The 19,742-nt window shown below is 37.4% G+C and overlaps 1 pseudogene; it reads right to left on the reverse strand.

The window, feature by feature from the left end:
• LOC121220068 (BEACH domain-containing protein C2-like) lies at positions 1 to 19,742 on the reverse strand (annotated as a pseudogene).

Genomic DNA, 19,742 nt, shown 5'->3' on the forward strand with positions numbered 1-19,742 from the left:
TTGATGAACAAAAAAATGAAGATCTCAGCTCATCATTTTCACAAATGGAATAAGCAAAAGGAATCAGCCTAAAAGCCCTTTTGTTAGAGGGTTTGTTTTTCACTAGTGAAAATATACAACGCATAAAATATATGTACACAGAAGCAGCAGCAGCAGCACTTGGATAGGCCTTTTTAAAGTCGTGTTTATTGATTTGATTTTGCATAATAATATGGACCATGGTGACATCAATGGTTGCATCTTGTATATTATCATCACCACTCAAAGCTCAAAAAAGGCTGAATTGAAGACTATGATTTTAGACGAGGGCTGGCTGCTTCACCTTCCCTACCAACCTTGGGTTTCTTCTCTGCCATTTTCTTACTCAACTACAAATATTTAAAATCTTATAATTAGATTGAGCTCGAAATTGGGTTTGATTTTTTTTTAAATTATCAAATTAAAGTTAAATAATCAGCTAGAATCATTTTATTATAGTAAATAGAACTCTCAAACCTCCAAGTATTTAATTTCATCCGATTGAACCTTGATTCGACGGAAATTAATTATAACTTTAATCAATTTTCATCCAATCTAAGGTTTAATTGAGTGACAATTAGATGCTTGAAGACTAAATTGATTATAATAAAATAATGAAAGCTTAGATGAATATTTGGTTTTGGTTTAGGGGCTCTTTTATATGTAAGCCACAAAAATTCATATACTTCTAACTAAAATTAAATTCAATGAAAAGAATTAATCATCTAAACCCTTATCATTTCAACCCTCAAAACATTCATCCTTACTCAATTGAGTCCTCAATTGGATGGAAATTGATTATGCGATTAACCAATTTTGTCCAATAAAAAATTTAATTTTAAAGATTTAATTGATTGTAATAAACCAATAAAGCTTAGATGGTTATTTTTTCGTTTTAGTTATATTTAGGCCACATAAATTTAAATACTTGTAATTAACTTAAATTCAAGTATTAAAACGAAAAAAAAGGACCTCTTGAACTAAAATTAAATAATCATCCAAGCCCTTGTCATTCACAATAAATTGAGCCTTCAACATCTATTTTCATGCATTTGAACCCTTCAAATCTATTTTCATCCAATTGAGCCTTCAATCTGACAATTTTAGTCCAATCAAGGGTTCAATTGGGTGAAAAATAGATGCTTGAGGATTTAATTGATTTTGTATTAAAACAATGATGCTTAGATGGTTATTTAGTTCAAGATCAGGGTTCTTTCTATATTTAAGCCAAAAATTCAAATTAGGTAGATTGGAAGATCAGGCTAACTTACGGTTGGATTGGTGAAAATGATCAACTGCTTATCTGCGGTTGAGACTAGAAGATTTGTGTTATCCTTGTCCAAAGCAAGAGCTGCAATATCCTGCCCTTTTCCCAGTTTCAACACATGGAGCACCTGTAAATCAAAGATTTTAGCCAGGTGACACTATTTGCCAATATGGCTCGTTCTCCTTATGCGTAACATGCATTCAAAGGAGTTTAATCTATGGAACACCCCATTCCGAGATGGAGGAAGAGAGGTTTAGTCTCCCCAAGGTACCTTAGAACAAAATTAATGCAAACTGAATCCACAAGCATGGCTGCATTCACCATATACAGTGGGTAATAATAGCATCTTAGTTTAAATGTTGTCTTGTACCTTCAGAGCATGCAGATCCAAGAAGCAAACTGAAGGTGATGGAATATCCAATTCTTCGATCTCTTCTGACTCGAGATTTGAATCGTCAACCCCGGGATTCTTAAAGCTGAAGTTTTGGTTGTTATTGAACACTCCATTGGAAGATGAGTTCATTCCAATCAAAGCACTGTTGCCATCCACAGAAATTTCCATGCAACTGAGACCACCAAAGGAAGGAACGTTTGCTGTTGCCACTGGAATCCCATTGAGATTGAATGTTCTGAGAACATGTTGCGATTGGTTCCAGGTTAAAATGATTCCCGCAGAAGAAAGGCAGACAGTGTCAGCTACCACACCAGCAAACCGTCTCATCAAGCAACCCTTCCTTATAGAATGCAAGAGAACATCTGATGAATGACCACATGAAACAACAATACCTAGATCTGAATTGACACAGCAACAAATAACTTCGTTGCGGTGGCCCCGAAGAACATGTAAGGGACCTTCTATCCTATGCTTCCTGCTTTTTTCTGCAAAGGTGTTAGCTAAAGTACCAGTAGTTGAGGTTGGTGTGCCAGGGTCAGCAGTTGCTTCTGATGTGCTGCTTGAGCTGGATGTTAATGCCCTATGTATCCTCCAAAGTAATACAGTAGTGTCCCGGGAACCGGTCACGAGATAGTTGTTATCTGGTGATAGAGCAAGGCAAGTGACAGGAGCACAGTGTCCAAAAGCCGTTTCTAGTGTTTTTGCTCCATCAGATGAGAGTAACTTGATACTGTTATCCGCATGTCCACCTAGTTAAATTCCAGAAAAAATATATAAGGAGATACTAAATAACACAAGAAATGCGCATGACCATTATCAATAACACTGAACATGTAGTTCAAAATTAAGTCTCTTACTGCTACAAATGTTATATAAATAGTGATTGAACAGCAAATCAAAATTGAAAAGTAAAGGGACAATTCACAAGTTATTGATATATTTTTTAACCAATGTTTCACCCTAAATATTTAAACATTAAACAGTAGAAGCTGATTGTAAAAGATCAGAAGATTAGACACCAAAAACTGTTATCATCATCATAAAACATAGTTGTCATGCAGCATTTCACTGCTATGAAATTGAAAGATTATCTTATTATAGAATGTTTATGAGAACTTGGGATAGTTTTAGACATGCTACCATCCACCCTTTTTCTTTTACAAAGGGACCAAGATTTGTTAAGAGACAGCTATAAGCACATTTTTAATTACAATCATAGTTCATTCGGTTGACCAGAAAAAGTCTTTAAAAGAAAAGTTCAATTCATGCTTATAAAGTATTCTTCAGAGTTCAGTCAATGGTGCATGTAAGAAGCACCCTTTTACAACTTATTACTACAAGGACCAAGGGAAGGATTCTAATGAGATGTTGTAACGAAATCCCAGCAAGCATCTGAAAGAAATATTACTTTTTCTTTTCTGATTTAGGGTTCATAAGCTGAAAGAAATTTATTAGAGAAATTATGAATCAAGAGGCTACCTGTAACAATTTCTTTATCACATGTGATGGAAACAATAGATGAACTCCTGATCCCAGACGAAGCATATGCTAGTGCCTGGGGAAACTGCTCCTCATCAGAACCAGAGCCAGCTGGCATTTTTAACATTCTTATAAGTGCACCACCAGCTGAGTTTGCGATTGCCTTTCCATGTTCAAACATAAATGGTGTTCCCTGATCATCAGGAGTGTTTGGCTGCCACTTGTGCTGTGCAATACGAGCTGCAGGTGCATTAGTGCCAACAATTATGAGAGCATCTGAACATGCATGAATAGCAGATGCAGGCAAATTGCAGCGTTCAGGACCAGGGACAGCATATGGTTTGACTGCTCTTGGGTTCCGAAAGATTGTCTGGCATTAAATGTTAATCAGAAGTAGATCTAACATATTCATTTTCGAAAAAAAAAGTTTGCCATTAGTGAAAGGACATTATTAGATCACTACTGAACTGCAGATGGAATTGCTAATTGCTACCTGCAAATGAAGAACCTCTGAAAGTGGCATCTTCTTCATGTGAGGAACAGTAAGGAGTTGGGAAGGAGTTTGTCCAAAATAAGCGATCTTGTTTTGTGTAGCACACTGTTGTACCTTTTATATGTAAAACATGTGTAAGACAATAAAGAAGGTTTCCCAAATAGAGCAGACATTAGAAGAAAAGATAACAAATCAAACTTACTGGATCAGAGATCTTATTAATATCAACTGTCCCTTCATATGTAATGTATAAGAACATGTTATTGGACAATATCGCTTCTCTGCCTCGTTGCTTATACCTAAACATTCAAATTCACTCATTTAAAATCTTGTAAACTCAAGGTTTTCTTAAAACAAGAATCTCTGTGAACAATTATTATTACAAAAAAGAATATTACAATTATTATTAGTGAAAGTAATACAAAAATGTACCCAAATATGAGGTCAATCCATTCATTCAAATGTGCAGAGACATGCTCACTCTCAAGAGCCATTCGATGTTTATGAATGAAATCAACTGGGGTTTGGGTCCATGGTGGGAGTTTAACAGAATCTGCATGTTGAAAAAAAGAGAAAAGAATCAGACTCAGTGCAAATGGCTTTTGTTTCTCTTCAGACAATGAAAAGAGGAAACTTAGGTACATACCAAGATTTCTTCCTACTTGTGTTGTTCCGAAGTTGATTGAATATTCATTGGTTAACATCTCAGGAAGGTAAAACAATTCAGGAACCTAACAGAAATAATATAAAATAAAAAGCAAATGAAGGAAATATTGATACTCTACTGAAGTACAAATGTGTCCAAAACTGATCGGCAAGATAAGACAAGCAACAATCACAGGGTACACACGTGCTTCATATTTTAACCAGACAAAACATAAAACACACACCAATTCCTTCACACTGAAGACAAAACATAAAACACATACCAATTCCTTCACATCACTCATGTCCTCAAGAACTCTATTCCAAGTAGCAGCAACATCTGAAAATATCCGGTCTGAATGATTAAAATTTCTACCTTGCAGCTGAATTGAAAGAGTAGTAAATGGCTCTATTCTAACAAGATAGTACAAAACCTGCAAGAAAGCACCACATATAACAAAGAAGTTAGATAAAGAACCTGCTCAAATTGATGGCAAAACTAACAAAATCAACTACTTTGCATAGAAATAGAAAATTGGATTGAATACGATGAAAGTCTTCCATCAAAAAATAGAAAAAAGAAATTAGAGGAAAGGAAGACTTCTTGCAATCACATTGTTTTCAAATGAATGTTTGCACATAATTCAGAGGATAGATGTAAATAATCCTTAAAACTAAATAAATGAAGCATGCAACCTAGTGAACTGGCTGATGCAGAATGCAACTGTAAATCTCATGGTATTAGATTTAGACCAATATGTTAAAGAGCATATACTACAGATTTCAGGTGCACAGCAGCAACATGTTGGCCCTATAAAGGGGATTAGTCTATCATGTGAAGCACCACCTGTAGGGATGAATGAGAGTATCATACAGAAGGTAGTATAATTTAATTTTTAAAGCCAACCACTGCACAGGTAACAATTGCACGCACATGTATGCAAATGTCCCAAGTACTATGAGGAAACAAACTAAGGAAATCAAACCCTTCATGAATAGCAGGGATATATCTGACATTGCCCCTATTTCAAGGAATTTTCTTATAACCATCATAAAAGTACAACTAGAAATGTTAAATATGTTAGGAAACCTACAGTTCCGGCACTTGAATAGTGTGAGTCATAGTGGAACTTGGGGATAACCGGATCATTGAAGTTAGCATATCTCTCTTGGAATTTCTTCAGACGATCTGGATTCAGTGCCCCAACAGGCTGCAAACACACATGACTTTATAATGGAAAAGGATAGTGCAGATAGAAAGTAAGTGCCAGCAAGATTAAAGCAAACTACCTTTGAAAGATCTCTGTAAGCAGATGGATCAGCAAGATTCAAACTCTTTGAACTGTAGTCAGAAAGAATCCATGGGAATACTGGATACTGTAAGTAAGAAAGAAAAGGGCAATGTAAGTACGCACAAAGAACGTGTGATTATCCATCAAAATGCACTCAGAAACAGTCTCACTTGAGTTATGTCATTGTAACTACGCCCAGCCAATGTGTTTAGCTGCATTAAATATTCAAAATTGCTGATCTGCAGAAGGGTTACAATTCTGCCAGTAATTATGATGCTTATTTATTGCATGTGAATTATTTATATATGTACTGTAATTCATACCTCCCACCTGGCCCAGCGCTCCATTAACTGAGTTCTTTTCAGAAGTTGTTCTGGTCTCTACATCAGAAAACAATATAAGTTCAGGTTCAGGAAGGTAAATAAAAAATGAATCCTTGTAAACAGCAGCTAATACACACACCTTTAGCTAAGTTGTAATGAACCCAAATTTATAGAAGTAAAATACCAGTGAACTTTCCACTCATTTCCTTTAAATACAGATGATATTATCTATCTGCATTCGTGCTAGACCTCTTTCAATTAAAATAAAAGAATATAAAATAAAAATAAAAATCAACCAAAATACAACCTGAGTTGCAAGATAAATGTTGTTCAAATGAGGAGGTTGTGCTTGAACAATAGCTTGGTAGGCATTTCTTCGGGCCTCGGAACTCTGGATCCATTTTTTTTTTTTAAGAAAGAAAAGAAGAGGGGGGAAAAGCCAAAGCCAATGCAAATAAGAGGAACATACAGGTAGTAAACAAACATCAAAAGCATACTTCTTGTAATCACAAACAAATAAACTTTGAAGGCGCATCCAATAGGAACATACCCCGAAATCAAAGAAGAAGTTAGAACGGTCAACCATGAACAGCTCCAAGGCACTTCGTCTTAAGAGATATCTATGGCAAAAACAAACCAGCAAATGAGGCACAAAGAAGATGCTAAAGCTAAAGCAATATTGGATGATGAAAAGTTAAAATTCTTTAATGCAGCTATGAAAAATATTATTATGTGATGGATAACTGTGTGGAATAAATATTTCTTTACGCTCCTTGTAATATTAATATAAACGATAAGCACAAAGAGAGAAGACCTTAAAGTCATTACTGGATTTTACAACTATAACAACAACAACAATAATAATAAAAGAAATCCTCATCTGCTAGTCATATCCAACTCTTGCAGTATAGTGTGCAGACATTCACATTGACATTTTCAGAATATTGAGAAATTTCTGGAAAACTTTTGGTTGTTAAGAGATATAGATGAGATGCTGAAATAAAAGTAATTTCATACAACAATAAAATGCCAGCAGGCATCTTTTTCTCATTCCTTGTTTTAGGCAAGCATCTTGTTTCAATATTTGATAGCATGAATGTAATATGAAATCAAGGATGGTTGATAATAACTAGACATATATTGTCTGATAATGATAAGCAAGATGAGTATAATACAACTACTGAGAATATCAGATAACAAAACTTGAAGCTCAAAGCTAGTAAATACAATAGTGATGCTCAAATTTTCTAAGGCTAGCTTGAACAAAAATGACAGTAAAACTATTATGTTTCACTATAACTTCACCTTCGGCTATACATTTGATGAAGAGAAGTAATCAGCCAACTATGGTCTTTTTGGTCATTTCTCATTTCAGAGTTGCGTTCCAAACCATCCATTGTTGTGTTGTTTTCCGTATTATCAACTATAAAATTTATTTTCTTTGTGGTTACCTGAAAAAAGGAGAATAGTTCATATTCTTGATAACCATTTCTTCTGGTTTGATAGAACAAGTACTGAAAGTATGAGAAACAAGTCGCACTAGATTTGCAACAGTAGTTTCCATTCTTGTTCTAGAACACAAATAAAAATAATTTCTCTTTTATCCTAAATCTATAGGAAAACTAGCATCCACAGACACCTATGACGGAGGATTATGGGAAAGCAGGTGAAATAAGGATTGTATAAAGATGCATGATAGCATCCTCAGTGGCCAGACATCTGGCTCTGCAAGTGTGACAAATGTTAATGGCTACTTAGTTTAAAAGTCCCCATAAGTTGAGCTGTAAAGTTGTACCTAAGCTATGAGTTATGAGATGAAAAATGAATTAGATTGGTGACTTATACGAGGGCTATCTCAATTAGGCAGAAACATTAGAGAGGAAGCGGGACTTCTATTCTTGTAGATCTCTTCATTACTTTTCTGTTCTAATACAATTTATCGATCTTATACAGTAAGTTGACAACTTAGCTGCATACTTCATCATATTTTAGACTTGGCTGTTGTGACTCAAGTAGATTCCTTCTGTTAACGGATCTAATCCTAAGCACCAGATAGCATGCAGTCCTCATTTAAAGCCATTTAAGAATGATGTTCCCTTTAAGTTCATGCACTTCTGTCAAAATCCACAATTCGCTAATATCAAAAAGAGGCACTGTTCCCTGAAAATTTCAGAAAATTGACTGGTTCTTCAGCCAACAGTCTTGGTCCTATTATGAGTTTATATGCCAAACATATTGCCTTAATTAAAGAGAATCCTATCAGAAGCTTTTGAGAATCCATGCATCAGAAATTTATCATAGTTTAAGCAATCATCTAGGTTTGAGAATTTGGTGGTATCAAAGAAATACTAAGCCCACTGTAAAGCAGTGTAAAACAACTATATCACTGAATATAATCTGCAAATATTTTAAACACAATATAAAAATCTTACTTGAAATGTTCCTCGTATAATCTTCAGCAGTCTAACCATGGATGAAGGAAGTTCAAACACAATTCTCTCACCAAGTTCACTAGAATTGTATCCAGGAGCAACTGCTGATAAACTTTGGACCAAGTCTTGCTCATTGGAAAATTGAGAATCGGTAGATTCTACCATTTTGTGCAAGGGTTGCCCAGATATTCCATAAAGCCTTGGCTGATCTTTTCCACCTTGGTCATTTTCATAGCCTCTGTTGTCTTCATTATCAAGTTCTGGCTGTTCATCAACTTCATTCAATAAATTTGTTGAGATTGCTTCTGCTGCCAGAATAGGAGCAGTAGATGAGCTTATGACATCTTGCTGATTGTTTTTCAGATCACTTTGATCTTCAAAATTAGTAGCACTGCCAAAATGAGCAGTCCCTGTGTAATTCCTTCTCAAATATGGTCTCATTCTTGAAGAACTCTCCATAAACCTTAGCTTACATAAAGTCTACACATATCATAAAAAGGAAAGAGAAATGTTAGAGCAGGGAAGAAGAAAAAAAAATCAGCTATCTGGAAACATAAACTTTTTCTTTTCAGAAGGAGAAAAGAGAAGTCTAAACTTACACGTGCCTGACTAGGTTGGTCCCTGCTGGTCCAAAGAGACATTTCATCTCTATCAAGCAAAGAACAAGTTTACGCCATGCTCGAATCCCAGTGAATAACTGGTGTTGTGCAACTAGATCAACTTGTGTGCGCCTATCAATCTGGAGAGCAAAAGGTAGATTAATCCAGTTACTAACTTTTATTGCAGCCTAAAAAAGCAACAACAATCATGATAGCTAGCAGTAATCAAACCTCTGACCGCTGAATATTTCTTGCTAAAGCAAAACTTGCAACAAGGACTGCAATAAATTTATAGGATAAAGCATTAAAATCTTTCCCATAGACTGATTTTGTATCAACTGGTTGCAGACATTCCATCCAAGCAACTCCCATGGCTTCAGATTCATTCCATCTTTTCACACGTTCCATATCACTAGCATTCCTCCTCTGTGCAGAAGTAGCCATTGCAATAGCACAGAGACCTCTTCCAGAACCAATCTTTGAGTTGCGTTCAAGATCACGTGCAGCTGCCAAGGCAGCAGCTTTTGCAGCAGCCTTGTCTTTTGGAAAGGATGATGATTTGTTAGGCGCTGTGGGAGGTTTATGAAAGCTTGAAAAAGTATGCAGCTTAGTTGTTTTACGCTCAAGCATTGAGGATTCACGTTTAAACTGTGTGGTTGCTGGAGAAGCTGGAGTTTCTGCTCCGCTAGCCCCAGCAGCAATCATTGCCAATGCCATTGCAGCTGGTGGTGATGCAAACGCAGCAGCCCAATCTGGAGAGATCATTGCAAGAGCTGTCTGGAAAAAAAAGTGGGGTGGGGTAAAAATTGAAAATTCTCAAGCAAAGCACCAATGAGAAAAACATTGAAAGAAGGAAAACAATGTAGCGTGAGGATAACAACCAACTCTGAAAAAAAAATTCCCAGAAAATAAATTCCGGCTCCTTGCTGAGAGTCATGCAAAACAGAGAAGCATGCATGTGTGCACATAGTACTGTTGCACTAGGAAAGACAAATTAACACTTATGAGCAAGATTATTTTACGAAAGGAGCTAAGAATAATATGTAGTAACCTCTAACGGTGGAGCATCAGCAGCCAACACAGGATTACCAACAGCTAGAGGATTCAAACCATCAGCAGTAGCAAGTTCATGGATTCCTGCCAAAAGTGGTCTCCATCTCCTCAAAACAGCAATAAAAGGTGGTACAATGGCTTCAAGATACTGTTTACGAAGCAGCTTTCTGTCCCTCCCAACAGCATGCCATATCTGCAGCATATGTCATGTATAGGTTAATTCAGAATATCAATCAAGAACCTAGATAATCATAGTGATGAGGAAGAAATAAAAGTAAACATTAAACATTCCTTTGCAATATCATAACAGAATGAATATGACAATAGATGAGAACAAAGAAAAGAAGAAGACAACATATTGCTGTGCCACAAAAAGTTGAAGAGTAAAGCACAAAAACTAATGAAGTAAATAATTTGTTGCTATTTCATACCAAGCAATTCACTTAGAACTAACCTCAGAATAGAGAACACAGGATGCTACCAAAACTCTCTGTCTCTTGGAATCAGAAACTGGCATGTTCAGAATAGGAGAAAGCACACTGCAAATAATTAAATTAATAAGTTCTAAAATCTCCTTGTATATGAGTAATGGAAGTGAGGTGGAAACAAGACCAATTAGACTACACGGTACAGGAGAGAGACAGAGCAGGCACTTTAGTGGATAGATATGTACACTTATGCATCATGTGGTTGTTGATTAGGAGAATCCTCCACTAACTTACCTCCACAACAATGCTGACTCTGGATTTCCTGCTGCGATTCCATCACTGTTGTCTAAGGACATGATGTTCTCTCCTTGGTGATACAATGCTTCTGGCACTCCATCTTCTATGCCCACATTCCTCGCGACCATCTTGTCTGCTCCATTATCATCTTCCCTCATTGAAAGAAGCACCATGCGAAGCATGCATAAAAATGGTTGGTCACTGTCCAGTAACTGGTAAGGTGCTGCCATTCCTCCCATCCCAGTACCTGATCCACCACCTATACCAAGGCCGCCACCAAGTCCAGAATCATCTAACAATAAAGCTTGGAGCATGCTTACAGACTTCTTCACTAGAGGAAGTTCAATCCAATTCCCGTTAGGATCCTTTTGTAAAGCAGCACTCCACAACTCCCAGCCGCTGCCACCAGCGCCAAACTCACTAGTTTTAGGAAAGCCAACCCCATACCATAAGCGGCTCCTGTATTTCCAACCCTCAGCTATATCCATAGCACAACTTCCATATGACACAAAAGCTGAGGAGACAGAGTCATATGGCTCAGCTGCAGCAGCAGCAGTAAGCCTTTCCATCGCCTTTGCAGAAATCTGCCCGTTTGCATCAGCCATTGAAGCAAGGACCTTGTTTGGAAAAAGAACATGAAAGCAGGAAATAAAAAATATTAGAACAAGGCATAGCATAAAGGAAGTCAAAGCAATGTCCATAAAAAGTTAATAATAACAATCAGGCCTAAGAACTGTCACATGTCCATGCTATAAGTCAGGAAATCCAGGAAGACATTATGGCTAATAAGGCTATCGTGGAAGATGAAGAAGTTTAACAGTAGAGAACTTCATAAAGACATAAATCTCTAAAATATGAAAATTCCATGTATGCATAGACAATTATCTTTAAGGGGGCAATGCACGTACATCAAGAGGAAGTCCACCAGAATTTCCAGATCTACGATCATCCGAACCTTCTGATGATTCTCTACCAATTGATTCTCTACCAGTTGATTCTCTACCAGTTGATGCAATGGAATTTGAGTAATTATATAGGGGAGATACGAGAGAAAGCGGAGATACAATACCCTCAGCTTTGTGTGATGCACAAGAAGTTTACTTTGTAACCGTAAATGATCTTCAACAAGCATTAAAATGACAATTGCATTCTCTACCAAAAAATAGAAAGTTGCGCAGCGTTCTCTGCTTGTGCCTTGGCTTCCATTGGGGACAAACCTTCTGCTGCAACCCAGCAGCAGCTGCAGCAATCACTTGAGTCTGCCATGGAAGAAAAGCTTAATGAAGAATTATTGCAACTTTTTCCTCTAGTAGTGAGACTTAATACTAATCATTGAAATATAAACAGCCGCAGAAATATGAGAAAGCAGCTAGTGGTGAGAACAGTAAAATAACAAAAATCAAGAAAATAGAAGCCATAATTATTGCATTAAACTGCAATTGTTAAGACCATCTTACCTGAGCCTGCAGCTCTCTAGCAGCGAAGTCCAGCAACCCAATCAAAAGCCTTCTCTTGAATATTGGCAAATATTCTTCACGCCTTCAGAAAACAACCACAAAGGAAATCAAAATAAATAATGCTTACTTGTTCATACAAAAAATATATTACAGATAAGCTTTCACCAATAATAGCAACTGCTGCCAAACGTAACACATTTAATAGGCTTCATGAAGAACACATATGAAACAATCAGAGACAATGTTAAATAAATCACTGTAGCCTTGTGGCTATTTAATATCCTATGCAAAGCATATTAAATATATTGGATACACAAAGTGTTTAGTGCAGTGCATGATGTATCAGAATTTTAAGCAATAAGAAAAAGAAGCAAATTAAGTTTCTATACTTTGACACTTCATATCAAAGCAGCCAATGATTTTGTTACCTCAAGGAAGGACAGAATTCAATGACTAGGTGATTCTACAAGTTGGCAAGTGAGATCTTTATATCTGTGTAAATACAAAGTGTAGAATTCTCCTTTGACAAGTGCATGTTGTGATGTTCCGACAGAAGTGCTCATTTTACATAGCAGTCCAAGGGAAAGGAACTAAGGTTCAACAAATCACAAATGGCACCAGTGTACTGTTGGAGACAATTACAGCAATAAATTTATGGAACAGGACTCAATAGAGTTAATACCTAATTCTCTGATCCCAGTGCTTGATCCACCCACAATAGAGAGCCATTCTGCACAATGAATTGTAGCTTCAATATCCTGTAAATTGGAACCAATAACCAGAAAATATAAATGGAACTGACATGCTTGAATTAAGGGGAACAAATATATATTGAAAGATACAGTAAATTGGAAAATATGGATAAAGAAAAACCTGCCATCCATCCTTCTGGCGCATTGAATGCTCCAAAATAATAATCAGGAAATTGTGTATGAGATCCTCTATGTCTCCAAAGCTTACTGAATTAGACTGTTTTCTTTCATCCATCTGCAAAATCAAGTAACAATGTGTAATGCTTAACACAAGGAGTATATGCATATTCATAGTTGCCCAAAAAGGTCAATACTAGTCCAAATCCTCTAAAATGTCAATCCTAAAGATCAAGTGATGTTATCCACATCAACTAAGTATCAGGTTTCATGTGGTGTTATATTAACGTTAGGACCCTCCGCTTAAGCCAACTGGCTTTAGATTGGATGCTTTAACATAGTATTGGAGCAAAGTTCTGTTATGTTGTTCTTCCTACCTAACCCAACCCCAAGTGAGGTTGAGAGCCCTGCTGACATTGTCCAGGGAGTTTTAAGTGGAGCTATTCATATCTATCAAGTACAGAGTTTCTGTGGTCTTATATTAAACTGGACCCCTCCTTCTATAGCCAATTGGTTTAGCTTAGATACTTTTAACACTAAACAACACCATCTAACAGATTTATATGCAGTGGAACATCAAAGACGACAAGGGGAAGAAGCACAAACATAAAGAAAATTTGAAGATGGAAAGAGTTACCTCATAGTTATGGATAAGGACCTCTAGTATCCACTCAGGCCATTCCTCCATTTTTGTTAGACTACTTCTATTTTCTGGATGACTGCAAGCCAAAAACAGAAGATCCTGAACAGAAATAAATAACTCAGAAACTATAATACAAAATCAGAAAAAGTCGTAATATGGATAGTTAAGAGCATGAAAGCAAAACGCAATGGTATATAACTGCAGTTGAATCAGGACAGAAAAAGCTAGGCACAAAAATAAATTGGTGATGGTTGAAAACTGTGTTATGTTCTGATAAGCATATATAGTTAAAGCTTATTTTGTATTACTATTCGTAAACACTAGAACGAAATCTGCAACTGATAAATTCAGACAAGAATACCTGTAGTGCCCGGCTTGGAAAGATCTAGATGCATATGGCAGCAAACGCAACAAAACCACCAAAAGTTGTAAGTGTTCAAAACGATGGCCAGAATCATAAAAGCTCAACCTATCCTCTGTCGAAGAAGCATTGATCTGAGAAAATAATAATAATGACTTCGGCATTCAGTGCTATATGCAAGTACAAGATGCCATAAGAAGCTAGCATAGTTCCAAAGCATAGATGATATTTTTACTTCAGCAGGCTGAAAAATACCACATCCTGGTTATACTTTAAAAAAGAAAGAAAAGAATTAAAAGAAAGTTTTAGAAGTTGATGCAATGGTAGACCAATAAGTTTTCCAATGCACAACTGAAAGAAAATATAAGCAGAATATCATTGATCATCAAGGTCAAGATAATATTAAAGCAAAAGATTGTTATCATACTGAAGCCCCATAAAGCAGTGTAAGCGTTGCTTGTCATAAGCCTGTTAGGAGCAGCCTGAAAAGCCTTCTGCAAAGCATAAAACAGAAGAGAACTTTATCATCAAACATACTGCACCTGAATCACTCAATGCAACACCAAAAAGGCTGCTTGTCATTTCTGAGGACTCGCGTAAACCAATTTTCAGATGCCATTTGCTACTAAAGCGGCTAACAGTCCAATGACCCCAACAACAATTCCATCATTTTTGTCAACATGTAAACATTATTCCTTGCATTGTCGGCACTAATTGAAATACTTATTCCACCCAAATTCGTCATAAAAGCAATTTCAGAAACAGATACATCCTTTCCATTTCACACTAGGAAAGCTGCCACATGGCTACTACCACCATCAAGGAATAGAGATTCAAAATCTTTCTGTGAAATTTGATCCCTCTCCTTCGTAGACCCTTCATCCTGGCTTCCTTCTGGTTCAGATCTTTGAACAGACAAGCTTTCATCCTCCTTATTGCTAGTTTCAGGAATGTTGTGATCGCCAGCTTTAACTTCTCGTTGCAGGAGGACAAGTAGTGTTTCTATCCCACCAGAACCCATGAAAGAACTTGCAAATGTTTGAGCTCTGGTGGCATTGGTTGTACCACTAGCCTGTAGATTAAATGTAGCACCCTGGCAACCTGAAAGGAATACAACTGAGTCATTTCTAGCAAAACAATGAGAGAGATGTCCTCCAATATCAGCCAGAAATAAGAAGCATGCATATAACCGTATGGTCTAGTGCATCTGATCATATGCTGATCCAGCAAAAGAAAGTCAAATAGGATAAATGTTCTGGAGACCCAAAATAAACTTCAGAGAAGAAGCAAAAACAATTTAAGCACATCATCATCAGAAGCTTACTTCTTAAGAAATTAAGTTTCTTTCCAAAGTTTATTTAATTAAAAGATAACAAAACATACAAAGATAGTCATCTTCAATATGACAAACATCGTTAAACCAACATCTGTTCAACTTTATCTAGAAAAAGTGAACTGCTCATCTTTAAAGGAAATAGTGAAAAGGAAATAAGAACCAACATGAACTCACCTGATTAGGTTGTGGGCAATCAACCATGAATCCTAGTAAACAACGCACATCATCTGCAGCCAATGAAGGTGGTGCTGCTCCTATTAAAAGTTCAATGACACTAAGAGTTCATCAACCAAAGCATTCACTCACCTACTCTCTGTGTAGCATCAAGTAAGGAGAAAGTATCCAAGGAGTCCTTTTCAGAAATTGTCCAGTAGCACCTTCTGCAGCCATCAAGGAGCATCTGCATAGCATTGGCATCTCGCATCACTGTTGACTGTGTGAAGACCATATCTGCAAGCGATGATAGGAGTTTCTTTTGGAGCCCATAGCTGCACAAACTCCAAATTTAAGATCCAAAAGCAGTGTACTGAAAAGCTGCACTTTAAGCACGTAATTATGCTTCTGAGATTGACATAGAGAAACCACAGCTGCAACAAGCTCCTCATCTCCCGCACCATCATGCTTCCATCCCCAAGAAGACAAAGTTTGTAAAAGATAGTCTAAGATTCTGAAAGAATCTCAAGTCCCCTTGTGCGACGTATCTCTTCATTGTTCCTGGGTGGTGAGGGCAATAGAAATAATCTAAATATTGGAGCAGCTAGAGCTGCTGTAGCCAAAGACAATGAAGACTACCCTGTTCTGGTTCCAAGCTATCTTGACACATTTTGCTGACAGCCAGAGGAAGTAAGGACATGGGACCTCCATAGGCTAAAGCCCAAAGAGCCTCCACAGTCTCATTCGTGTTGCAACATGGACTTGTCAAGAACCTCAGCAGGTCTGCGCAGAATCTGAATCACCATAGATAGGTAATTTAAGCAAGAACTGAAAATTACTTAGATACAATAGAAAAGAAAGAGGGCCAAGAAATTTCAAGTTAAACATAACAAAAAAGTCAAATATGAAGGGGAAAAAAAATACTATGGTGATTTCACTAATATAAACAAAAAAAAATGAACTCTTTTCTCCACTCATCTAGGAAATAGAGAGTGCAATGCTGCAATGTCTGGAAGTTAATGTAAAGATGTTAACCATCCAAATTTGATATAAGCACAAAAGAAGCCTAATATTAAGAGATGTGGATAACACCACTTAATACTCCCCCTCACATGTAAACGCAATGCCTACATGTGGACAACCTTGCATGGATTTGGTAGGAAGAACAACAAACAAAAACAAGACTTGATAAAAATTAAGCATCCAACCTGAAACCAATTGGTAATAGGTGGAGGGATCAACTTAATATAAGACCATAGGAGACCTAATATTTAACAGATGTAGGATAACACTTTACAAACCAGAAAAAGACAATGTCACATAAATGAAACGGGTAAACCATCACAGCAGAAGAATTACATTCACAGTCAAGTAAACTGACATGCCATCACCAACACTTCCTCCAACATCCATGCATGCACTGAGAGTGGGAAAAACGTAGGAAAAGAAACATACTAATAAAAACAGAAGCATTCTGCATGCTCGTACTACTTAAAACAGCACAAATAAAGGGAAAAGAAAATGAGATTAATATAACAACTCTCTCCTCTATTTAGCAATCTTATAAACCGTTCTGAATTCAGGAACATGGAAAGAGAAAAAATATCATAAATAAGAAACAAGTACCGAAGAAAAGAACTTAACGCTCATGGACATTCATGCACTAAAAAAGAACTGAAATTAAAGATGAATCTATCACCGCTGAGCAGAAGGAGAAGCATCTCGACAGAACCGCCCAGTAAGAAGACAGGGGTGGTAGAGTAGGTGAAGACAACCCAATTCAGCATCAATAAACAATCCCAGCATCTGAACATGATCAATTGGCAGCCAAGGAATCGCACCATTACCAAAAGAAGCAGCAATCCCTCCCCTGAAGCTATTCGTGCCATTCTTTCAGGCCCAATGGTTCTTAAAGATATACACTGGGCCTATTCAGCAATAAAGGGCATTGACGGCGAGGCGCTGTAAGCCACCATTGCCGGAGGAGGGCTTGTCCCAACGCAACTGAAAGCTAGTGGCTTGGAAATGCGAGGAAATTCAAAAGGATGGCTTCATACAAAGATCCATCAATATATAATCTCAATTCACTGTCGCTTCCCAATAATCCCTGCCTGCATACATATTCCATCCAATAAAACCAACATGAGGTTTGAATGCATGAGTAAAATGTAAAGATGTTTTTCTTTCCTTTGCGCTACCACTTTCAACCACTAAAAATTGTGCATGAAAATATGCCTCTATTCCTTATTATCAGCAGAAAGAAGCTAAATAAACAAGGCATGTGTGCTGTGCCTTGACCAGCAAGGGCACTTGCAGCGGCAGCAGCAGACATAGCCGATGATTTTCCTGACTTGCTGCAGCTGCAGCAGCAATTGCAGCGCAGCAGTTGCTGTGTTTAATGTATCTGCAAAGGATTCCAATGTAGATCCACGTTGCAAAGGAAAATCCATTGGTAAATGGCCAACGACTTTCCCCAGGACCAAGTAAACCAGAGCTTTCACCATCAAATTCAAAGGTGCGTGCTGGCCCCCTCGACTCTCTCCCACTCACTGCCTTCTCTAATGCAATCAGTAAGTGAGGTGCCCAAATGGTAGTCAGTGTTCTTGTAATGACCTGAAACCATCTACGCAAATCAATAACACTAAGTGAATGCCCCGCCAAATGTTGGATGCAATAACATAAGGGAGTCCCATCCCATTTTAATATGCTCTAGTGAACCAACACCCTGAGCAAAATATTCTCAGCTGACCTCAAAAGCACTTGTAATAACCAGCCATAGAGCACATTGCCCTGTTTCTTGTGCAAGCCCGCAAATAACAAGCAAGCCTCTAACCATCCGTGTCCTGGAAGACATGGCAATGTCACTATCGTCTTCCCAAGGAAGCCAAGGGAATTAGCTCACCTGCCACTATTGGCAGCCCGAGAGTTTAGCATCACACTAGGAGGATTGTTATCCTCGTCCTCTTCAAAACTTTCACTCCACCCATTGTGGCAAATAAGTGAATCAACAACCAAGAAAGGAATGCTTCCATGTTTCCTCACTTCCAAAAGTCCTCAACCCCAGCTACAAAATTCTTGCCAGCTTGTTCAAGCTTTCAGGGTTTCCCATAAATGGCAGAATCCCACCAAATGCAATAGCTCAGGAGACACGTTTGGCATAGCAGCTTTTGGCTTTGCCTTTCTTGGTGAAGCATGGGGTGAATATCCAGAATCTGCATAAAGACAGAATCAAGACAAGTTGCCGAGCTTTGACTGCCTAATATCATAATCTGTATGTCTTGCTGGTCCAGGCTTGAATTAGAACGGTCATGCCATGTTCCAATCATTGGGAAAGAATCATGCTCCTCAAACCCACCTGATGAGCCCTCTGTCACAGTCTAAATCTTTGGATGGATTCGTATCCAGCTGACCCACATGAGACTCCCCAGCAGTCTTAGGCTGATTTTCTAGAGATACATGCTCAGATTTGTCTTATTCCCAATCATAGATGCAGAACAAAACCCCTGTGACACTGGCATTATCATTTCTTAATACAGCTTCCTCGCCAGTTGTAAAATTAACGTTCCCTGATGAGATCCTCCTACCCTATCTGAGAGTGCATTAGTTCTCCAAAGTTTTTTCTTCCTCTCTTCCATTTTTTTCTACTTTAAAGGTTAGCAGATACTCATTTATATTTTTACAACTAATTTTCCTGCGAAATAAATAAATCAGAAGAGAAGTGTCATTCCTATAATTCTTAACACTCTAAGATGCAAAACTATCACCACGTGAAACTAGTCTTGTAGTACAAAAAGAAGAAGAAGAATTTGAAGCTCCTCTAAATTTGCTAATATTCTCGTGAACTAAACCAAACAGAACCCTGTAACATAATTTTTTTGCACACTGACTAAAAATTAAGCGCAACTTCCCCGCTGGCAACTGACTCAAATTCGCACAGAAGAAAAAGCAAGCAATTCAAATTTGAATCAAATAGTTAGATATAACAAGCCGCAGATCCATCTCATGAAGCACGTAAACATTTAAAACTATAAGTTTCTCCCAATTGTATGGTTAAAAAAATGATCTCATCCTTACATTGACGAATCGATCAATTACCATTGAGACTAACAATCGGGAATATGAGAAAACAAGAAATGATCGATCCAACCTAATTGAAAACATAAATAATTGAGATACATGCAGAGATCATAGTTTACCGGTCAT

Source organism: Gossypium hirsutum, chromosome D08 (genome assembly GCF_007990345.1).
Source record: "Gossypium hirsutum isolate 1008001.06 chromosome D08, Gossypium_hirsutum_v2.1, whole genome shotgun sequence".
NCBI lineage: Eukaryota > Viridiplantae > Streptophyta > Magnoliopsida > Malvales > Malvaceae > Gossypium > Gossypium hirsutum.